The sequence below is a fragment of the Papaver somniferum genome, chromosome 4 (assembly GCF_003573695.1).
Source record: "Papaver somniferum cultivar HN1 chromosome 4, ASM357369v1, whole genome shotgun sequence".
Classification (NCBI taxonomy): Eukaryota; Viridiplantae; Streptophyta; class Magnoliopsida; order Ranunculales; family Papaveraceae; genus Papaver; species Papaver somniferum.
Genome location: NC_039361.1, coordinates 157,679,063 through 157,697,226, shown reverse-complemented (window position 1 = coordinate 157,697,226; position 18,164 = coordinate 157,679,063). Strand labels below are relative to the sequence as shown.

At 36.6% G+C, this 18,164-nt stretch overlaps 1 non-coding gene and 1 pseudogene across 1 annotated transcript; one reads left to right on the top strand and one right to left on the bottom strand.

Annotated features, from left to right (window-relative positions):
* The first annotated feature begins 9,235 nt into the window (after positions 1-9,235).
* Positions 9,236-9,317, top strand: TRNAS-GCU. The gene has a single exon. It is a non-coding gene; the product is annotated as a tRNA-Ser (tRNA).
* A 197-nt stretch (positions 9,318-9,514) lies between these two features.
* Positions 9,515-16,149, bottom strand: LOC113273343 (annotated as a pseudogene).
* Positions 16,150-18,164: the final 2,015 nt, after the last annotated feature.

Sequence of the window (18,164 nt, the reverse complement as noted above, 5' to 3'; positions counted from 1 at the left end):
TCATTATTATGACAAAAAACAGAGTTCATTCTTTCAAATGAGCACTTGATAAAACCTATATGAAAACAGAGTTCACTCTTTCAAATAACCACCTGATAAAACCTATAAGAAAAGAGAGTTCATTCGACAAAATGAACACCTATCAAAAACTAACTAATTCAAACCTAGAATTGAGTTCATTCTTTAAAATGAACACCTAACAATTCAAGATCTAAAAATATAGTTCATTCTTTACATGAACACACAAAAAAAATCCATAAAAATCAGAGAATTAGATAAATGCATAAAATACAACATGAGTTTCACAAGCAAAAGTCTAGAGATAACTTTGTTAAAGACATGGATTATAATACTAAGTATTTTCATACTTTAACAAAGAGGAAGAGAGCCAGAGATAATATAGATTCTTTAAAAGCTGCTAATGGTACTTGGTTACACTCAAGAGAAGATATATCCATACTGCTCACTAAACATTATGAAAATATAAGTACTTCTCAAAATCCATCTATTGAGGAACAACATTATATTCACATTCCTACTCTGATCACAGAAGAAGAACAGGTTACTGCTTCTACCACCCTCTGATGAAGAAATTCATAAAACCTTGAAGAGTATGGAGAGTTGGTCAGCTCCAGGCCCTGAGGGATACCAAGCTGGTTTTTACAAGTCTCAATGGAGTATAGTTGGTGATGATGTCTATGAAATGGTAAAGAATTTTTTTACAACTAAGTTCTTACCTAAGCAGCTAAACAAAACCTATACATCCTTAATCCCAAAAAAGAACAAACCTTGTTCTCCTTCAGACTTCAGACCTATTGGGCTTTGTAACACTTCCTACAAGATAATTTCTAAGATTCTAGTCTCTAGAATGAAACCTCTAATGGAGAGGATTATATCTCCTTACCAGGCTGTTTATGTTTCAGGAAGACTTATTAATGATCATACTATTATAGCCCATGAATTGATTCATCCAATGAAAATAAAATAAGGTGAAGGTGGATGGTTCACGCTCAAGCTTGACATGTCAAAGGCTTTTGACATACTGGAATGGACTTTCCTTATTAAGGTCATTCAAAGCTTTGGATTGGGAATTTTGATAAACTGCCCCACTCTCAATTTCCGGTTTAATAAATTGCCCCCGTTTTTTTCAACTTTTCAAAACTGCCCCCACCGTTAATTTTTCCATCTAATTTAGTTTTCCATCTAAATTTTTACTTATTTACCCTTTACTTGTCACGTCTATCTTCTATTTCATTTTTTCAGGTAAGTCGAGCTCGGTTCATGGATTCAGGATTCAGGAGTTTAGGGTTCATAGTTCAAGGTTCAGGGTTCATGGTTCAGAGTTAGGGGTTCAGGGTTCATAGTTCAGGGTTCATGGTTAGGGGTTTAGCGTTCATAGTTCAAGGTTAGGGGTTTAAGGTTCAAGGTTCAGGGTGCATGGTTCAGGGTTCATAGTTCAGGGTTAGGGTTCGGGTCATAGTTCAGGGGTAAATATGACTTTTAAAAAGGTGAGATAACTTCCACCTTGCATTTAACTGGATGGAAAGCGTTATTTTAAAAAAAAAAAACGGGGCAATTTAGAAAAGTGCAAAAAAACGGGGCATTCTCTATATTTCTCTTTGAGATCTATATTAATTGAGTGCGAATATATGGTTGATTATTTCGGTAGTTAAAGTTAGATTGATCTAACCAGACAAAGGAGTTTATTAGATTAAACGGATGAGCCTTTATCAACGACTCATCTATATCTTTAGAAAGATTGATTAAAGTGGTTACCAAACAGATTCTTTCTTTGCTGTTTGGAATACGATCCAAGGGACTTGTTATTCACGTGCGTGACTCTAGAAGTCGAAGGCGCAGGGATACTAAGGGAACTAAGTAGCTAGGGGTAGTCTGCTTGGTTTCAACTATACAAAGTTGGTATTAGATTTTGTATAGCGGCTTAATTCTGAGAGTATTCAATACAGGATTAGATCCCCGGGTTTTTCTTCATTTGCGGTTTCCTCGTTAAAAAAATCTTGTTGTGCCATTTACTTTACTTTTTCGCGTTATAATTGTTTTATTATAATTAAAGTAAATTGCACTTTACCTTACTTCCGTAATACTTGATAGTGATCCTATAGAGTTTGGTCATTATCTAACCTATTATCAAGTACACACTTTGTCGTTGTATTGTCTCGATCTTGTATCCGTAGTCAATCACACAAGTTATCTTGTTGTTGTATTGTCTCGATCTCGTATCCATAGATGATCATACGAAGTGTGAACCGAATTGTCGTATTGTCTCGACTTTGTCCATAGACGATCAGATTTGGTAGAGGACTTATAGGTTGATAAAATAAAAGATTGTGGTATTTGGGTACCCTCGTCTTTTCATTTTCACTACTCCAAACACTAGTTTTTGGAGTAGTTTTTATGTGTTGTTATTCCAAATATTATCATCTTGCATGTTTAAAGTTTATTTTATTTTGGAAAATGATTTGCAATACCTAATTCTTTTTGGATTATATGTTTGTATTGCATATTCTGTGGGATTTTGTTCTTTGTTATCATTATTTGGTGATTAGAACATATATCTCACATTTTCTCATAGGTTATACTCCGTTACTCTTGAAAAAGAGGAGAAAACTATTTTGAGAATGGCAGTTTTGATCTCTCTAAACTGCTAACAGGATTCCGTAAGATGTTCTTTAGGGATCGACTTACTTCCCTGATTGTGTCACCAACAAGAATAAGTGGTGAACTTTAATCTCTATATACGTACATGGCTAGAGAAGTTATAATTCTTATGTTGAGTCATATTGCACTAGTTGTTCTCTTGTTCGTAACTGGCCTAGAGAATAATTTGTGGTGATGATTTTTCTCACAGAAATCTTGTATATTAGTGCCTTTAACGTGAAGATCGTTATTTTTAACTTCTTTGTTCGTAACTGGCGAGACGAGAGAAAAATATTGGATAAAAATTTAATTTGTTCGTAACTGGCCTATTAAATTTAAAGACCAAGAAAATGCTTCTCTTATGATTAGAGTAAGGTCACTCATGTCGTTCTTTCGGGAATGACATCTATGGGGGAGACTTTTTTTTTAACTTGTGCTTAATGGTAATATCTTTGTGGGGAGAGTGAATGTGGAATTGTAGGAGATGCTTGCGCCTTTTGTCTCCTTGACGCAAAATAAGATTTCTTGGTTGAAATCGTCTAAACTAAAGGTTGGTATGTTGTCTTCAAACTATTTTGATTAATTCATTCATTATATACCAATTTTTTAACTTTTCCAATTTTTTTTACAAAAAAGGAGAGAATTATTAAGTAGTATCTTACTACATTACATATGGCTTTTATGAAGCATCATGTAAGGGGAGTGAATTATTATTTATAGGTTTTACTTATTTTGAAAAGTAGTATGTATTGACTAAGGGGGAGAACATATAACCGTAGTATTGCCTCAAAATTGTGGTGCAATTGAATTTTGAAGAAGGTAACAATACTACATTCTATAAAAACTTTTATTGAGCATTCTCAAAAGTTGTTATTTCTACGGATCTTCAACAACAAAGTCCTAAACGAACACATGCTGAACATTGGAAGAAACTTGAAGTATGAAGAATTCAAGTAGTGTGTTGAAGAACCAAGGAAATCAAGCATAGTGGATTGAGATGTAAAGTTTATTTATTTATCCAGATGTATTGAATATCCTTTTCATTAGAATTGACAAAAGAGGAGATTGTTAGAGCAATGCTTGGTCAAACCCACAAGTTTTGCTATCTCAAGCATGATGTCAAATTTAGGTGATCAAAATTATGTCTTGATTTCTAGTCTACTAATTCAATTCTCGGACTAGGTAAGAATTACCTTGAAGACTGAATATCGATGGAGACATTTGAAGAACATTTGTATCCAAGTATCTGAAGACTGAACCATTCTATTTTACTCACTATCTATTGAGACTATGTTGTATGACTTATAATATATTTACAAAGAAGTAGATTTAGAGTCAAGCATGTCTTGCAAAGAATCTAGAAACGTGACTTAGAAATTAAATGTTCAATGGTCCTTAAACAATATTAGTTATATGAATTAATTTGTGGATCAATTGAAAATTGCCCATACAAATGATTCGTCACGTGGGAATGTTTCAATAATCATAAGAGAGAAATATGAATCAAAATCATGAATCGTCAAGACCTGAGAAGCATCCAGAATAACTCCCTCAATCTCAGTCGTAAAATCATAATGGGGAGGACCAAAACGACCGTCATGATAAGCAAAAGTTTAAACTCCTTAGCAATGTCCATGTAATTGACTAGATTATCCTTGTAAGTTTGTTCTTTCCCGCCCAAGATAGCTATACGTGGATAAATATAGACGGCAGGGACCATACTAACAACACCATTGTCTCGCACAACCTTATCCTCTCGATGAACGGCCAACTCCAGAGTCTCGGAAGCATATTTGGGAAAATGCTCGCATGGCTACGCTTGAAGGAAAGACACTGATACGAAAGTTTCAAAGTCATGAATGAAATTGACTCGGCGAATATCATAAAAAATAATGTCTAGTTGACGATACAACCCACCCAAGATATAAGATCAAGTGGGAAAGAGATTCCACGCGACATCAACACAGCGATCGATATTATGCGTTCTCTCTTGATGCTGTCACGGGGACTATACTCGAATACATCACGACAAATCCAAAATAAATAAATAAAGGATGTCAAATATGCTGCAGATTTATCTCTTTCCGCGCGGGAAGCTCAACTTTCCCATCCACTAAAGTCGGAGCCCAATATTTGACCTACAACAAGAAATACGCATGCTTATTCACTCTAATGTAATATTCGGAACGAATCATCCGCTTGAATAGTCTGAGTTGAAGAATGGATTGACTTGAAAGCCTATGAAGAACTACTTAAGAGTTTATCATTAGATGTTCTTTTTACCTGCTGACGCATCTTTCCCTCTTGATATCTAATCCACCCTCCAAGAGAATCCAGCCTCTTTTTACTGGTCGAGTGACTTGAAAGCCTTTGAGATTGATCCACCCTCCAAGATATTCAGTTACAATCGCGCTACTTACGTCTCTTGAACGTCGCAAGGCTATACGCAATTAATTCCCTTAGCTGACATCGTTTACATCCTAAGAGTTGCTTCAACCTAAGTAATTTTTTTGATACCAATCGGTTTCTAATAGATAAGCCTATTTTATTTTCGTTTAGATCGAATAAATCAAGGCTTGGAAATATGTTTGCAATAGACAATGTTACCAAACCCCACAAATCCTGAATATTTACAATCAGCGGAGAAGCTTAGATTATTAACCACATCTCAACAACAATCTTAAACTGATCAATAGAGAAGAGTTTTAGATATTTATCTTGAGGAATCACAAAGTCTAAGATGAAGAGATTTTTTTGATATCTATCTATCTCGTTTCTGAAAGAGATTATTAAACTCGATATCACAAATAACAGGATCAGGATACACGAACTATCAAGGTAAAAATTATTGGACATGGCTTCACGAATCCCTAAGTGAAGTCTTTAATTCGTAAACCTAATTATATTTCTCAGAGGAAACCTCAGTTCATAAAGGACGACTATAACAAACAACTGGGACACGGAAGTGTCAGGGATTGAATTTCCTAGTTGATTGAGTCTCTCCATTTATAGAGTTTCGGGACTAGGGTTGCTTATTCACGCAAATATAACTTGAGATTCAAGCAAACACTTTCTATGTTTAGATGAAACTCATGTTAGGAGTTCATGTAAGCATGTAAAGAACATACACTGTGGTACAGAGTACCGGAACCGTGTATCAAAGTTATATGACAATTATGCCTTAAGAACTAATAAGAAATATCGTGTTGATGTAAACCCTTAAGACTTGAATCATGATACCCGTACACAAGGTGTTTTATTATCAAAGATGTATTAGAGGTGTTCATGAGATTTGTAGTAATGCTAAACATATTTGTGAAAATAGTTCATGAGCATCTGCTTAATTCGTACTGGGTAGGTATGCGAAAGAGTACGCGTACCTAAGAACCAAGTTCATGAATTCTGATGGCCAAGGTATGCGTATTTGGTATGCATACCCTAAGGCTATTCCCGAACTCAGGCCTATGATGTACGTGTACTGGGTATGTCTACCTCCCATATTCACGAATTTAGAACACCACGGTATGCGTACTTGGTATGCATACTACCTATATTCCAGAATTTAAAATATCCATGGTACGTGTACTGGGTATGCATACCTACCCCGTGTCAAGATTTTAGTAGTTCTGAAAACTATCTTTTTGATGTTTGAAAGATCCCCAATCGCCGTAGATATACATAGCATTGCTTTGGACAATTTCCAGATGAGCCACAAACATAGTTCTTGAATAATAAATAGCTTTGAAAATCAATATACAAGATCAATCTAGGATGTACAGAATCTGAATTCCTACAAGTTCGAGACTTGTAATATATCTTTCAAGATACAAATTCAACAGGACTGAGTATTGTATGATCTAATTAATAAGGGCTTGAAGATCTAAATTGAATATGTACTACTTGTGATATTCCTATTATAAATATAATCATTATAATATGGAAAAGAAAATACCATAAGACAACATAATTTTTTTAACAAGAAAAACTGCATTGGCAGAAAAACCTCGGGACGTAGTCTTGTTTGATTACCGCACTGTATTAAACTGATATAGACACTAGCCTACTGTCAGACTCCGTACTATAATGTAATTGAGACTGACTTCACCTTCCAAGCAATTCAGCTTCATTCATGATCATGTGTGTCTCTGAACCCAACGTGGTTCTACGCACTTGATTCCCTTAATTAGTTGACGTCCTTTACAGCCTAAGAGTTGCTTCAACCTTAGTGAAGACTTTTGATGTTTATATTCCTTTAACATAATAAATCTTATTGATTTTTATTTCGATATGTTTCAATCAAGATTTGGAAATTTGTTTGCAGTAGACAATTCTAGCAAACCTCAAGGATCCCTAATACTTACACTCTTATCAAAGAGAAGCTTAGATCATTACCACCTCAAAAGAAAAATCCAAAAAATCAAAGAAGAGTTTAAATGGACTAAGAAACTCCAGACAGTAATGGAACCATGCACAATAATAGTTCAATGGACTAAGAAACTCCATGAACGTCCACACAATAATGGGTATTCTTGAACACTCAAGACTAAATAATAAGCCACACGCCCGACAAGAAATTGTGAATAAAGTTGTCTTAAAAGTCTTTATGAGAGATATAGCAAAACTATAATGATCCCTTAATAACTAGTATACAAAATTATAAGGACTCCTTAGAAAATAATATCCTTTTTGATTTCTCAAAAAATGTACAGAAACATGTCAAAAGTGACATGGTATATACATCGGGTATATACACCCTAAGAATGCAAAAACACGTCTTTCGACTGGTAATCATCTCAAGAACTTTACCACAACCATTTAAGACTCGAGAAGCTTATCTTTGTTCGTGTTAGTTCAAGAAATTTTGCGAACATTAGATGTGGGTTTCTGGTGGTGAAAGTGATATGAATTTCTTATTGATTTCTAAGCCCATAGTATCTTCTTTACTGTAAATTTGATTTCACATACAACCTAATAAATTCTCTCATTCATAAACACTAGATAATATTCAATATACTCCATTAATCCACAAAAATCAACGACGGCAACTCCACCTCTTTACTGGTTTTTCTGTTCAAATCCTTATCAGAGTCTCATGAATTCTATCCAAACGCAAATCAGATGATAACCCACCTTTACATATATGATATTAACTCTAACCCCACCTCTATCTCGTCAATTCATCTCAATTAAGAACAAGAACAATAAATAAGACATAAAGTTTTTAAAAACACCCCTAACTCTTCAGCAATCGGAAAAAAAAAACACTAATGAATTATACAAACAAAACCCATTATAACTCTACAAGTCCAGAACTTATGAGATGACATAACCGTAGCTTTAGAAAATAACGGAGGATCTGAGATTTGTTAGTCTAAACTCTAACAAGTTTGTTTTTCAGATTGAAAAAAATTACCCTAATAAATTGGTTGGCTTAATTTGGGATTTGGGATCTCTGAGATCAATAAATCATTCGACCTTAATCTCGGAGAGATTACTGATTTCAGACTTCAAAAGTTCTTTGAAATCAGAGTAGTTGAACTAATAATAGAAAAGAACGAGAGAGAAGAGAATAAAAATGAGATCGAGAATGAGATTTCTTTCGAAAATAATAATAGTAAGCCAAGATAGTTTTGATCTGAATGGGATGAATAGTCAACTAAACCGACCGAGTTAGCCTAAGAGTGCGGACATCAACACTCATAAATGGCACATGTGCAACTCCAATCTGTTGCGACTCGCAACTATTTGAAATAGTTTCGAGTTTTTTAACTAAGTCAAACTGTTTCAACTTTTTGACAACAGAAAATTTGCAAAGGGGGCTCAAACTTTGCAAAATTTTGTTACTAATTTGCATATATGGTGCCTCTGACAATGATATATTTGAGCTAATCCATGTAACTGCACTGTACACAGTTGAGAGGCAATAGTTTCTTAGCTTTCTTCTCCCGGGCTTGTCTCATGTGATGGTTGTATCTTCTTCTCTTTTTATTTATTAATTTAATATTCTTTGTCAAAAAAGAGAAAAGTATAATGTTGAGCTTCTTTAATTATTTTAGATGGATTATCGATGGATCATGATTCATGACTTGAATTTGGATAAACTGACGTTGATTACTTGTGATTTAGATAAGATTTCAAGCATGCATTCACTTGTGCAAGTTTTGGTTTTTTGCTTGAAGCGTGGAAGCTAATTAGATAAACAATTCTGGTCAAGATATTAGTTAGAGTCAAAGTCGAGTTCAAGTATTATAATATGTATATATTCTTTCTAAATACAGTACTAATCAACTCACATTGACCATTAAATTATAGGCTCCTTTTTCAGAGACTTCTCAAAATGTGAATTTAACAATTTTCTGCTAGTGGTCATAGATGTGGATTCACGAGCGTATTTCGAGGGATCTTTAGATTCTTTACTTCAATTATGATCATCAAAATAGGTTTTGGGGTATATAAACCGTGTTGTTATAGCAACTTCACTTAATACTCCTGTGCAGAGTTTCTTTCGGACATTCTAGCCTTCTAGGTAGTCAGATTACAAAGATCAAGTTAAATACAACCGGATTTTCTAATATCAGACGCTTTGGCCGAGTGGTTAAGGCGTGTGCCTGCTAAGTACATGGGGTTTCCCCGCGAGAGTTCGAATCTCTCAGGCGTCGCATTTTTTTTTTTCAAGGCCCTGTTTCTTTTTGGATCATCATGGATCGAACACGATTCAGTGGCTCTGCTCGTGTGACAATAAGTTGATCACTCATGCATTAGTACCATAAAATGTGAAGTGCATGCATGATCAAACCCTGGCTAGCTCACTGGGAGTAGGTCTGAAGTAAGAAATTCGTGATCTCTCATCATCATCTCTCTCTCTTTTCGGGTATATAAATACAAATCAAAACATATGTTGCATACAGGAGAATTGGTAAGGGAAGATTGTAAGAACGGACACAACTATATACAGTACATAGTTTGAAAATGAAGGTGGGTTGTTTGTTACTGTTGTTTGCGGCCATAGCTGCAGTGATGGTTGGACAAGCAGCAGGTCAGGGTTGCAGCTACACTTTCTTCTCATCACTTGTTCAGCTCATACCGTGCAGGCCGGCTGTTTCGCCATTCAGTCCCATACCACCTAGTGAAGCCTGTTGCAACTCTGTCAGAATGCTTGGCCGTGCTTGTTTGTGTGTCCTAGTTAATGGGCCTCCCATATCTGGTGTCGACCGCAATATGGCCATGGAGCTGCCCGCTAAATGCACTGCTAATTTTGAACCATGTACATGCTTTAATATCTTTTTTTTTGCTTGGTTACCAACAACCAGATGCTTTTTCTTTGTACAAAATACTTACGTGATTCTTGTTTCTCAATGTACAGGTAATCTTTGGACACCGTGAAGCCCGCAGACCGTGAAGATTGGACCTTACCTGAATAATGCGTCTCTGGGTAGTAGTAGAAGTCTGTATGTTATCAGCAAATGAACTGCTATGTAGTGCATGACAGTTTCCACAGCAATAAGAGTCTAATTCAGTTACTGTCAAGTAATTTCTCATCTTGTTGTGTAGGAAATTTAGCACATGTAATCTTTGCTTTCTTTTAGCGTTAATCATTCTCGTAGTACTCTCTCTTTAAGTACATTGCTAAATGCTTGAATTGACTGCTCTCTTTATTTTTTATCACAAACAACCCAGTTTCCACTTTCCACCTTGTTTTTCCTTTAAACCCAACAAAAATAACACCAGTTTTGGTAACTAAAATAATCTGCAGGCTCCAGCCAATATCATAAACAGAAAACTAGATTCTGACAGCAGGAAAAAAATATGGTCAGAAAGCATATCACCAGTTGGTATAGCTCGACATAACTTCAAATTGTTAGATCCAGCACTTGAGACTGCAGACTGTCAGATCGGTATTAACATGCATATATATTGGTCCAGTTTTTCGACATATATGCTGAATAGGAATAGTCAAATTCTCCTAAATCCAAAGCAGAAAGCACAGATAAAAGAGAAAGTTACAAGCGAAAGCACGGATTGAAGACTGGAGATATAGATGTGAACAGTGAAGTAAATAAATGAGACTCCTTTATGGTTGCAATAAACCAGATGGATCGGGCACTGGAATCTGGGACAGGAGAATGCACCAGCCAGGGAATGCACCAGTCAGGATTTTTATATCCTGTGGGTTCCTATTTTACAGCACTTGTGTCAATACGACAGATCATCCTAGTTTTCACATTTTCTTAACCCAGCCTTCAGTTCTCATAAAATCTCATGACTTGATAGATTTCCTAGATAAAAATGGGAGTCTCTAAGGTCTGATATCTGCAATTGTTTTCCTGTTTCACACCCTTTATCTATCATCACCTCCTGAGGTGGAGCAACTGGCAGGATCAAAAATGAGTCTCAATCACAACTAATATGCATTTTTTACTTCTCACTCCTCAATTAAGTCGGGTGAAATTTCAAATTCAGAAGGAAAAAGCAAGACATAATTTTCACATATAAATATATAAGTAGCCCAGTACACATTATTTTTACAGGTTGGATATATATAGAGTGAAAAACCTTCCATGTAACCTGGAGATATGTCTCGTTACTATGTATAACACTGTCAATGAAATCGGATTCTTAAAAACAGCAATTTTTAAAGAAATCGGCATTTCCTATGTATCGTTCGACACTAAAAACAACCTAACCATTTAGATGATAGTTCAAAAGAAAAGGAACAGAAAACAAAATCACATACAGATATTTATCCGAATAAAGTTTTCTTCAGGTGAACGACGTACCAGTTTCACCTTGAGCACATACCATTCATATATAAATGACACAGTTACAATCTGAGCAACTGATGGTAGTTTGCCATGAAAAAACAAGCAAACACGAGATATCGGTCAATCACACCATCAATATAGATTCATTTCAAAATATATTATGAGTAAAAAAATTGTACAATGCACACCTTGGTCCAGGAAGATCAATATCCTAAATGACTTGGATCTCCAATGTACTCTGCAATTTGTTCAAGATGAACATCGAGCAACTCGTGACTATCTGCATCTCGAACAACGCCAGTTTCTTTTTCTGTATCCCTCTCCACAAGATTCCCAAAGACCCCCTTGTGCTTTCCATAAAGAATTAGGACTGCACCGCCACACCTTGGAATTACTGTCTCAAGAATATCCTGCTTTACACCCTGAATAACCTCTTTGCTTTCATCCATTGCAATATCACATACACTTCGTTCAACGACATCAACTATTTCTCCCTTCTTCAAATACAGTTTCCCTCCTCCAAATTTTTTGCTAACCACTCTAACTCTAATGTGACTAATCAGCCAAGAACAATCACCCTTCTCTTTTCCTCCTCTCTGGCTCAGTTCAGTACTATTATCATGTTCAGCTGCATTTCGCCGTGTTTCTCCATGTATTTTCCTCTTTGTCATCTCTCTACTTCCATGACCATGAGGTTCATAATAACCTAACCCTTGTCTTCTCTAACCCTTCCCACATGCTGAACAACTTGAACTTCTTCCTTGGCATTCTTTCCAATCCCTTGTCCCTTTTGCCAACCCTAACCAGCAAGTAAAGCCTCAGCATAAGGGAAATCAACACGATCCTCAGGCAAATTCACATTAATAAAAGAACTACTAACAACAACTCTAGATTTACCAGCATTATCATGAACCTCATCGCCGTCCTTTTTCTAAGAGTTAATCCATACCTGAAACCCTGATCAGCAGCTGTAGTTGGAGGTGCTGCTTCTAGTACGAACCGAGTTTCAGGATCATCAGTAGCAGAATAAGCTTTTGCTGCAAGACTTTGAAGATTGCTCATCTTATTAGTAAATTTCCATGAATTTTGTAATGGAGGGGTAATGATTTTGGGTCGTTTATGATCATCTATGGGTTTTGTTTGATCAAATTCAGTTACATATTCGTGTCTAGTATCCTTTGATTTCTCTTCTTCTTGGTTAAAAAATCTAGGTTTAGGGTTTGATTTGGAATTGAGAGCGAACGATAGTTTCATGATTCTTGTGGAAAGTAGAGTTTGTGATGGGAATTCAAAGAATTGGCGATATAATACCATGTAGTTCTAAATTGGGCCTTTTCCATATTTACCGCGTTTACACTACCTAGCAGGACACTAAGGTAGCAATTGCCAATTGTGGTTCTAATATTGACAGGAAGGCTGAAGTCGAAGGACAAAACAGCACTCTGGAAGCTGTACCTGTGATCAAATGGAATCACCATCTGAAAAAGAGAACCAGCAAATTGAGGTCAAGCACCATAAACAACCCTAGGTGAAGAAACTGAACCCGAAGTGGATGCTCCAGACAAAACTGCAAATAGTGTGCTCATTGACGAAAGTGTTGAACTGTTTTACCACTTCATTGTATTCCTCACTGCTGCTTATGCTTCTTCACCAGGTGATGATTCAAAATTTCTAAGATACAATGATGTTCCTGTTCACAATCTGAATAGCTAAACTTTTAATCAATTTCCAGTTCAGAGAAAAATAGAGAAAAAGAAACAGGCTTGAAACCTTCAATGATTCGACCTGTTAACCAATCCTTGACCCGTCAACAACATTTCTCTATTTGGCATTACAAAACCAAGCTGTAGTGCTTTCACATTTAGAATACAGGACACATGAGAATGTATATTCTGCAAATTGTAACTGCAACGACATACTGCATGACATAACTTCTAGAATTCAGTGTTGTGCAGAAAGTAACCAGTGAACCTAAACGTAAAATACATATTCTTCTGGCCAAGATTCAAGGAAAGGCTGAAACCTAAAAGTGCAGAGTTTAACATTCACAACAAAATTCTGTTCTTTTTATTTCAAACCATGAAGCTTGAGCTTGTCTTCTGTAGTGTATACTTCAACACTTCACAGTGACACTAGTTTCCATTATCTGCAACAAAGAAAAGCTGAAGTGTTACTATAGACACACTTGCGTAGAATTAAGAGAACTTTATGGTCGAGATTTGAGACCAACTGACCAGTTAAGAGGAACGAGACTACGACAGCTAGCTGCGGAGGAGCAAAAGGAAGCCACTGGCACAGACAGTGAAAGCTGAATCATGGTGGAAATTGACTGTGCTTGGAGTTTCATATTAATCTAACCAATAATCTATGGTTTCATTAGGACAATCCTCATTAGAGGATTGAACTTGGTCGTGAATATAGATTTGAAACCACTGCTACTTCTCTAGCCTTTTCCAAATCGCAAAGACCATCTCATAAGGCCTACAAACCAAATGACCTACTTAAGTTGCCAGCACTACTAGACCGAAGCTCAACGACTACAGTTACTTCATCCTTCGCTGCTTACTTTGATACATTGTGCAGTGAAGGGGCAAGTCCAACTTATGTTAGAACCCTACTAGGATCGACTCTCTAGAGTAATACCTAATAATGAAGCAAACTGACAAGCACAAGATAATATAATCCACAAGTGTAATCAAACTTCAATATCCAGCAGACAAAAAGGGTGATGAAACTAAAATATCTGACGAGAAAATGTACCACCAAAAGCTAGCAAAAGAACAACATGCCAACGAATATAAACAGTAGCAAATAAAGATCTACTCATGAATATTTGGCAATGAATTGAAACAATGCTTTGTCATTAAGAATATGTTCTTATACTGTACAGATACATAAATGTTCAGAATTAAGAATCAGACATGGAATAGAATGTTTCAAGTACATTGAAACGGTGTTTCAAGTGTGTTGTGTAATCCACTCAGCAGTAACACATAGGCACACATATCATTGAAATTTCCTGTTAGTTCTAAACATTTGACGCATTGACCATAAATTTTCATTAATTACAAAAGAGTCATGGTGACATGCGGAAAACAGAAGAGATTTTTCAGACATAAAATGGAATGGTTTCAAGTGGTGTTTTGTTGTTCCAAATACATCCCACGAGTTATTTATTCAAAACTAATGTCTACAAACCAAATACAACAAGCTAAAAAGAAATCACAAATGTTGAATCCCATTGCTACCTCATATCATCTCTCTCGACTTTGCATCTACTTGGAGGTAGATGACAAATCTTGTTTCTTCTGCTCCTTCACAAATGGATTCTGTAAATTATAGAAGAGAAAGGCAGGTAAGTTTGAATTTTATAATGACAGAGAGTTACTATTCATAGTTACTAGTAGAGTGCAACAGCATTAAAAGAAGTGGAAATTTGGAGAAATTCATATAGAGTTATAGACAGGCTAAAAGTATTCAACGCCAATAGTACTATTAGACCGCAGCTAGAATAAAGAAGTAACATCTCAGGCAAGTCAAGGATCATAAGCTACTAATATTGTTCAAGGATGATAAGCTACTAATATTGTTCAAGCTTCTCGACATATATGCTGAATATGGACGGTCAAATTCTCCTAAATCCAAAGCAAAAGGCACAAATAAAAGAGAAAATTACAGGACAAGCACAGCTCGAGGACTGGAGATATAAAATGAGTAAATGAGACACATTGGTTACATTAAACCAGATGGATGGAACGCTGGAATCTGGGACAGAAGCATGCCCCAGTCAGGATTTTTAGGGACTTGTATCATGTGGGTTCCCGATTTTATCCCACTAGTGTCAATAAGACAGACCACTTAAGTTTTCACATATTCTTAACCCATCCTTGAGTTCCCATAAAATCTCATAACTCCATAGATTTCCTAGATAAAAAAGGGAGTCTCTAAGGGTTGGTATCTGCAATTGTTCTCCTGTTTCACACTCTTATCCATCCCCTCCTCCACGAGCAAAACAGCAACTGGCAGGTTCGAAAGGTTCAAAAATGAGTCTCGAGACTCACAACCACACCTACTATGCATTTTTTTAGTTCTCACTAGTTTTATATCACATTCTCACTCCTAGTCCAACCTCATGAAGTCAATCAAGTCCGGTGAAATTTCATCTTACCATCATTTTCTTTTATTGTTTACACAAAACTTACAGGCTATAATTCATCATATTAGAATCTTAGCAACATCGTTCCCTAGCTCTAACTAGGGCGCTAAGTTTCATGATTACAACAGCCATTACAACAACAACAATAAGAACATCGATATAAATCCAGTATGGAGTAATTATCCCAAACAGTAAAACCATGTCAGATCTAGCATCATACTGATTTTATATTCTGTCAAACCACAATTCAATGATTCGTGTTCATTCAAATCAGATATTAAATTTAAGAATTCTGAGACCCTAATTGATAGGTAAATTTGTTTTAGGGGTTTTATGAAGAAGAAGATGAAACTTACTGGAAGAACGAAACTAGCAACCACGACGGCGGCAACGACTCCGCCTATGATTGCAGGTGGCCCCGTCAACAAACTCCATCTCCTGTAAATCATTTTACTTTTATTTCTCTTCTTAGCGGCGATGGAAAGCGGTGGTGATGAAAAAGGAATTCCTCCTTCCGAAAGAGAAGAAAGCTTGTGATAGGCGCTGAGCTTGTGATTGTTTGGGTTATGGCCTTGTGGGATTTTATGAGGCGGATCCATATGGTAAAAAAAGCCCAATCGGAGTACGATCCATATTATTTATTTTTTAACCTAAATAAAGGGCGTCGCCAAGCAAACAACTTGCCAACTATATATTTCTACACATCTGTTTTACATTCGTCTTCTTCACTTTTTTTTCTTTTTTTGTTCACTGAAAAAACAGAAAAAACCATGCCAAGCCTCCCGGAAGAGCTTTATCTTAAAATCTTGTTAAGGGTGCCAGCGAAGTCAACGTTTGCATGTAAGTGTGTATGCAAGACTTGGTTAGCGCTTATTTCCAACCCTAATTTTGACAAGCCTTGTCCAGCTTATCACCCGCTCTACTCCGTAAGTTATAATTCATTATCGTCAACTTTGATGAACGGTTTCGATGCAGATGTTGTTGAAATCGACTTCCCTTTCAAACCCTTAAAGTATGATAACCAGTTGTTGTGTTCTTGTAATGGTCTCCTCCTTTTTTGGAACGAAGAGTACTACCACTTTTACTTATGGAACCCGGTCACTGAGAAATGTAAGGGGATACCCGAATCACATAGTTGTTACATATGTGCTTTTGGTTATGATTGCAAGACCAGGAATTACAAGTTGGTAAATGTGCATGGTAGATTTTGTGGATACAAATGTTAAAGACGTCGAGGGAGAAACAGGTAGGTGTATGGTCGAACTCATGGAAAACAATTCAACCCATCCCCTACACGTTTTATTGTGAGCGAGAATGCGGAGTCCTTGTCAATGGAGTTTTTCAAAACACAGAAAGGCCAAGACGTGATAATCTCTTTGGATATCAGTGACGAAAGATTCCAGCATATTCAAGTACCAAACATAGCGTTGGAGGATGACCCCTGGCCTCTACACCTGCTTCTACTTGTAGTTTCCACCATAACTCTTTTTCTTGGCCGGTGCATCCTTGGTTGCCTTTTGGTTCTTTGCATCCGCCTCAATAGGGGACGTTCGCTTCAGTTCTGACATCCGTAGTCACCTGGCCTGTCTTGTAGTTTGCCTTAACTTCGTGACTTCGCTCCACAGACGCCACACCATTCACAATTTCCACATCCTCATGCTTCGAATCGTGTAAAGCCTGAACCTTTTCTAAGTTTAGGCCGTGACTCCCACCATCATCCACACCCGCTAACCCATTTTTTGACGTTAGCCCTATAGTCCCACCCCTTTGGACCTCACCATCTTGTAAGTTTACTCTTAGAATAGGAAAATGAAGACCCATGCGAAACAACATGATACTGAATTCAACATTGGATATGTTCTACTTGGCCATATCTTTTTCAAAGATGCAACTTTCATCACGTAAACTTGGTATGCCTATAAGACGCATCGTACCAGCTACCAGCTTATTTAGTCCCACGTGTCATAGAGAAACTATAGCGTGGAAAATTGGGTTTAGTTATCATTTTTAAAAAAAGCATAAGAAAAGCCCAAACCTAAACTTTCTCCTCAGTCCTCACCCTCTCTTTCTCTTCGTCTCATTCTTTTTCCTTTGGCACATGATTATTAGGTGCTGCATGAACTATGGTACTGTATATCTAATCAACCAAATTCGCTCAAATGGAACTTATGATTGATGTATTTTGACAGAAATTTATCTTTAATTTAATTAAAGTTTATTGATTCGGAAAGTAGTGTTGTTAGTGGTGGTGGAGGAGTTGGCGGCGGTGGCGACAGTGACTTGGGGAATGAAAATAATGTTAGCGGTAATTTTGTGTTGATGGAGTCGAAGGCAGAGATCGAAATTGGTAGCGCTGGTGGTGGAGATGGTGGCAGCGGTATTGTTGTGTTAATGGTGTAAGCTCAAAATTACTCTTCATTGTTTCATCAACAGTGGTGGATAGGAGAATGAGGGTGGTGGTGTTTTCTATCTTGTGTAACAATTGATGGGTTTTAAGTCGAAACTGGGTTTGTTATCGAAATCCAAATTTGGGAAAGAATTAGTGGTGGTGCTAGTTATGGTGTTGTACGGCAGTCTGGTGAGGAAGT